The sequence below is a fragment of the Carya illinoinensis genome, chromosome 2 (genome assembly GCF_018687715.1).
Source record: "Carya illinoinensis cultivar Pawnee chromosome 2, C.illinoinensisPawnee_v1, whole genome shotgun sequence".
Lineage (NCBI taxonomy): Eukaryota > Viridiplantae > Streptophyta > Magnoliopsida > Fagales > Juglandaceae > Carya > Carya illinoinensis.
In genome coordinates, this window is record NC_056753.1 from 14947501 (window position 1) to 14954217 (window position 6717).

Genomic DNA, 6717 nt, shown 5'->3' on the forward strand with positions numbered 1-6717 from the left:
CCATCTATTATGCAAGCCGGACATTGAATGAAGCTCAATTGAATTATACGACAACTGAGAAGGAGATGCTTGCTGTGGTGTTTGCTTGTGACAAATTTCGATCTTACCTCATTGGTACAAAAGTAATAGTGTTCACTGATCATGCAGCACTTCGTTATTTGTTTGGCAAGAAGGATGCTAAGCCGAGGCTATCTCCTTCTTCAAGAATTTGATTTGGAGATTCAAGATAAGAAAGGAAGTGAAAATTTAGTGGCTGACCATCTCTCTCGGTTAGAGCAAGAGGAAGAAAGACCAGATTCAGTGGTCCAAGAGGCATTCCCTGATGAGCAGTTGTTTGCATGTGAGATCAAGCTTCCATGGTATGCTGATATTGTTAACTACCTAGCTTGTAAAGTTTTACCACCTGATTTTACTTACCATCAACGCAAGAAGTTTTTGCATGATGTGAATTATTATCTTTGGGATGAGTCTTTGTTGTTCAAAAGATGCCCAGATCAAATCATTCGAAGATGTGTGCCGGAAGAAGAGATGCAAGACATCCTCCATCATTGCCATTCCTCATCATATGGAGGACACTTTGGAGCCACCCGTACAGCAGCTAAGGTACTTCAAAGTGGGTTCTTTTGGCCTTCTATTTTTCGTGATAGTTACACTTTGGTGAAAACTTGTGACCGGTGCCAACGTATGGGGAATATTTCAAGGCGTCATGAGTCACCACTGAAAGGTATTTTAGAAGTTGAGTTGTTTGATGTTTGGGGAATAGATTTTATGGGGCCTTTTCCTCCTTCTTTTGGTTTTGCTTATATCTTATTAGCAGTTGACTATGTGTGAAAATGGGTGGAAGCAATTGCTACAACAACAAATGATGCAAAGGTAGTGCTCAAATTTTTGCACAAGAATATATTCACAAGATTTGGCACTCCACGAGCTATTATTAGTGATGAAGGGACTCACTTTTGCAACAAGTTGTTTGATAATCTTCTTTCTAAATATGGTGTAAAGTACAAGATAGCACTTGCTTACCATCCTCAAACTAATGGCCAAGCTGAAATTTCAAATAGAGAAATCAAGAAAATCCTTGAAAAGACGATCAAAACCAATAAAAAGGATTGGGCGAAGAAGCTTGATGATACTTTGTGGGCATACCGTACAGCCTTTAAAACACCTATCGGGATGTCTCCATAACGATTAGTGTTTGGAAAGGCATGTCATCTTCCTGTGGAGTTGGAGCATAGAGCTTATTGGGCTGTAAAAAAGTTTAACTTTGATTTGAAGGCAGCAGGTGAAAAGCGACTTCTTCAATTGAATGAGATGGAAGAGTTCCGGAATGATGCATATGAAAATGCAAATATCTATAAAGAAAGGACGAAAAAGTGGCATGACAAACAGATTCTTAGGCGAGAGTTTGCACCAGGACAACAAGTTTTACTCTTCAATTCACGACTTAAACTCTTCCCAGGAAAGTTAAAATCAAGATGGACAGGTCCTTATACAATTCATGAAGTTTTCTCTTTTGGAGCAGTAGATTTGAAGGACAAGACAGGGAATATTTTCAGAGTTAATGGTCAGAGATTGAATCACTATTATGGAGAACAAGTGGAGAGGAACTATGCATTTATTCCTCTTGGAGATCCTAATTGATGAAAATTGAAAAGTCTGGCTGTAGACTTTAAAACAAGCACTTATGGGAGGCAACCCATAGATCTATCTTTCATTCTTTCATTAATTTTATTATCTTTATTTATTTAGTTTTAATAATTTGGTTTTTGATGCAGGTTTATTTAGCATGAATAAAGAGTTGAAAAATTTTAAACTACGGAAGATTCATCATGAAACCAGGGAAGTTCCTTTTATTTCTTCAATCCTTTTTACTTTTGCATTATAATGAGGATATTGTTTAGTTTAAGTTTGGGGGTGTAAACTCCTATAGTCATTTGATCCTCTTGTTTTCTCATTCTTGAGTTGTTGATGGGTTGTCTGATTCTCTTACCAAGCATGCATTGGAGTAAGATTTAATTCTCTATGACTCTGAAATTTGTGATTGAAGATGGTTTTGAGAAAAATTTTCAAAAATTTCTTTTATGTCAAGTGGAGTTTTGTGGGTACTTCGGTTTAAATCTTTGACCTTGAACATAATTGAGCACATAGTCGTTTTTCTCTTATTCCATTTTGCTTATGAAGAGAAGAAGTTGAATTAATTGAAAGAGAAAAGTTCGATTTTGCTTTGCTCTAGAATCCGTTGATGGGTCCTTGAGGCGAAATCCTAGTTGAGACCAAATATTAGAGAAATGATTTAGGCATTTCTTTGGCATAACCAAAAAACTTTCCCAGCCGTCCTAAATATCATGCCATCATTACATGGTGTGTTTCCATAGTCAACCCCCTTGAGCCTTCATAAGCCTTTATTTATTCTTTGAACTACATAAACCATGCCCGCTCTAAGCTTGAAAAACAATGAATCTACCTTTGATAGTTTGAGAAAATACTTTGGTGGAGAGTTACATTTAAAAGAGAAAATTTGTTTCATGATGAACTGTATTATGTTTGCTCTGTATGATCGAAGAAGAAGAAGAAGAAAGAAGAAGAAAGATAGTAAAAAAAAAAAAAGTGAAAAAAAAAAGAGAGAAAAAAACAAAAGAAAAAGAAGTCACTAAGCAGAGTACGTATCACCTCAAATTTTGTTAAAGGAATTGTTGGTATTTCTTCAGTGATTACAGCAACAATAATGCCACAAGTATGAGCATATTGCCAAGAAAGAGCTATGATTTGAATCATGTGGGTATCTCTTTTAGTGTTCTTTTCACTAAGTATTTTTTCAGTTTGCTTTGATTTTCCATATCCAGTTCTTTCTTAACCCTCACCCTGTGGCCTATCATTACAACCTTATTAAAGACCTTTTGATCTTTGATTTTTGGTGTTGACTACATTAGTGGAGATGATTTCTGAAAACTGGACTTATGGGATTAAGTTTTGAGAGAATTCTTCTGATTTTAGTTGTTCTACTTTTATCTGAATTTGCAGGTAATTTGAGGTTAAATTGACTATATCACACACACACTCAAGGTCTTAGCTTTAGGTTGAAGTAAACGCCTAACTCTTGCTTGAGAAATTGCAAAATTTTTGATTGATTTTCTTGATATATTTGATGTTAAAAGAGTAAGATACTAGTGATGAGATCTAAATTCATAAAAGCTTGGTGAGTGATGATACTTCTCTTTGGGGTCGAGTTGATATTGCCTAAAGTATCAATTGCTTTTCTTTTTGTTTGAGGACAAACAAAATTGTAAGTTTGGGGGTATTTGATGACTTGCAAAATTTCGTATTGCAGATTTACAAGATCACTCGAGCGAAGGCTTTTGGCCGCTCGAGCAAATTCAGGCAGATTCAAACGCTCGACTACCGTTCGACAGTGAGCTCGAGCGGGTTGCGGGAAAACAAAGATCGCTCGAGCGGAGGCTTTTGGCCGCTCGAGCGAAGTCAGGCAGAGTTGAACGCTCGAGGTGCGCTCGACAAGCCGCTCGAGCGAATTTAGGTAGAGTCGAACGCTCGATTCTTGCTCGACACCTCGCTAGAGCAAATACCGTATTTTTCCAGATCTAGGCTTTTCCACCGTCAGAGCATATAAAAGGAATTTTTCACCATATGACTGTACCTTTTGACTGGAGAACACTTTTGGGACAGAAAAACACAGCTAGAAGGATTCAAATCATCTGTTTTGGAGAGGGAATTCCATATATTGCACGTATGTTGGAATCATACACGTGCACAGACGGGAGAAAAACATTGAAACATTTCCTTGAGTTTTTGAAGACGAGTTGCGGCTGCAAGGAGTATTTTTCAGCGTTTATTTTCTTCCAATATTCTCAGAACAATTATGGTGAATTCGTTTATGTTGAATTCCCTTTCTAGCATGAGCTAAATTTTATTTATTCTAGGAAAACGATATAACCTAGTTCCGAACTATGCTTGATTGTCTATGCTAATTTAAGGCAATTCTCTCTTTGTTTATCTGATTTATTCTGAGTTTATTGCTTCTAATTAACTAGTCATTGATTAGATGATATTTAATCTTGTGATTTGCTATCGAAAGAGGGAATCATAGGGTAGATCTTGAATATTTCAACATAGGTAATTATAGAGATCGAAAGACTTGGATGAACCTATGTAGTAATTAAATCATTGGTCTTATTGCTTTCTTGATTATTTAATTTGCATATTCTTGTGTGAATTGATAAACAAGAATAATTTCCAATTGACTATCGAAAGAGGCTTTTGGATGAATTAGAGATTTGCTAATAGACAAAAAGAATTAAATTAAATTAAATTAGTTAGATGAGTAAAGCATAGTGAAGAATTAGGTGAAATCGATTTCCTAGAAGTTTCCTTTCCCATTAATTTGATCTTCGAACGTCAGTTTTATTTCCTTTGCGTATTTCTCTTTGAGTCGATTTTAGTTTAAATTGCAACTACAAAAATCTTAGTGATTCCTCTAGATAAAATCGAGATTAGTATAATTTTGGTATTTGGCAAAAGTAAGGTATCAATCCCTGAGGACGATACTCTTCTTATCACTTTATTATAAAACTACGATACTGTGGACTTGCAGTTTTGCACCGGTCAGCCTAACTCCTTAATTTTGCTAGAGCCATTCTATAAGGCACTCCATGTATTAGGGCAGTTGCTGGTTCAGATCTATGACAAATTCTATTTCTCTATCTGGGGTAATCCAAGCAAATTATCAACAAAAACCTTGGGGAAATCCTTTATTATGGGTATTCCCCGTAGCCCTATTGGTTCCTTTGCGTTATCTACTCCAACCAACAGGTAGAAGATTTTCCAGAATACATTTCTATGAAGCCTGTAGCACTTATAAATAGTGTGTCATTTTTTATCGCAGTGTGTGCAAATGGATTTGTCTTTACCACGATCATGGCCAGAAGCACCAATTCTAGAAAATATTTTATTATAGGAATATTCTTACTAAACATTACAACAGGTTCTATAATACTTGTCAAGATAGTGATAGATCATTGGCTTTCTTCTTGAAAAACAAGAGAGAGCTTTGTTTATGTTTAGCAAAGGATCCATAAGCAAGATCTGACCACGAACATAAGCAAATGACTCGTTTAATTCTATTAGGAATTGCAGAACATACTCTTGTTGTTGATAACCAAGAACAATTTGCAGTGCTCCACAAATGCATTTCGGCTTGGACAAAAATTTTGCATTTCATCCCAATAGATTTTCAGACAAGTAAAATAGGAATTAACAAATTCATGATCTTGAATCAGACTTGAAATATCTTTCTTTAATTGGAAAACACGAGGACCATTGGCATATAAAAATCTTTCTTTGAGATCTTTCTACATTGCTTCAACCGAATCAAGGTATATAACACTAGAGGCAATTTCCTTGAAAAAAGAATTAATAATCCAAGATAGAACTATGGTATTGCAACGAATCCCAGAAACATCCATCATGGAATGCATATTTTTTCTTTGCAATTAGCGCCATAGTCATCGACCAAATCCAAATGTGGAAATTCTCACAGATGAGTGGTTGTGAAATAAGAAGAGCACCAGGACTATAACCTTGATTAAGGAAGTAAGGATTTGTAGGATCATTGATCGTATTTGCCACAGAAGAGAAGCAGAGCAGAGGATTTTCTCCTGATACCATTATAGAATCAAGAAAGTAAAGTTGAAGTACTGTTTTTGTTATTATCATGTAAAAAAAAAACAAAGTAAACAGAACTGTTTATATACACATGTGAGGAGATAACCAACTGCTAAGTAATGTAACAAATGAAGAATATTCTAGAATAATTACTACATGTACAAGACTGATAATAATGTGTTTATATATGCAATTTAATCTTAGATATATTTTAGTATATTGTGAGTATGAATGCTGAGGTGGTGAGTGCATGAGGTGTAACTTTGAGAGTTTATAAGAGTGTTGGGCAGTGATCTTGAGATAGAAGCTGACTGGCCGGTTGGATGAATATGCAGAAATCGGCGGAAGAGAGAGGAACTAATGAATTGGAGTGCTGAAATCGTGAAGGAGAAAAAGAGAGTGTGTGACATTTTCTTCTTGACTTTTGAAAAATTACGAAAATAGCTATCGACTCCCATACCGGTCATGCTTAAATAAATACTAAAGGTTTGAAAGAGTTCCTCTTCATCCTCCAAATCTTGCACTTTGGTTGATAAAACCATCTAAATATGACGTGTACTAACCCCAACATCAACCAAATTCAACATCAACCATATCAGGAACAGCGTAAACTGAAGGTCTTTCTTTCTCTGCAATTGCAAGTTCTTGATCTGAAAACACGTAAATGCCATTTAGTACAACTGAAGACGGCGCAGGAATATTCAACTCAGAGGCAATAGTCTGTAATCCCTTCACCATTTCTGTATAGAGCTCTCTGAAATTCCACTCCCAGATGCTTCCAAAATTTTCAAGGGCAAAGTCGAAAATTTCCAGCTCAGAATCCTAGCTTCCTATTAGTAGAGAGAGAGAGTAGTTTTTATAGACAGTTTTGTGTATTCGTTTTCATTAATCCTAAGATGTAGAACTCTCATAAGACAGAGAGTGGCTTTTTTCATATGGAGGAAAGCAGAAACCTAAAATATTGCTTTAAAGAGAGAAACAAAAAGGGGAAAAAAATATCAGTTTTCTTCTTATGTGGAGAAAGTCCATTTCAATAACTAT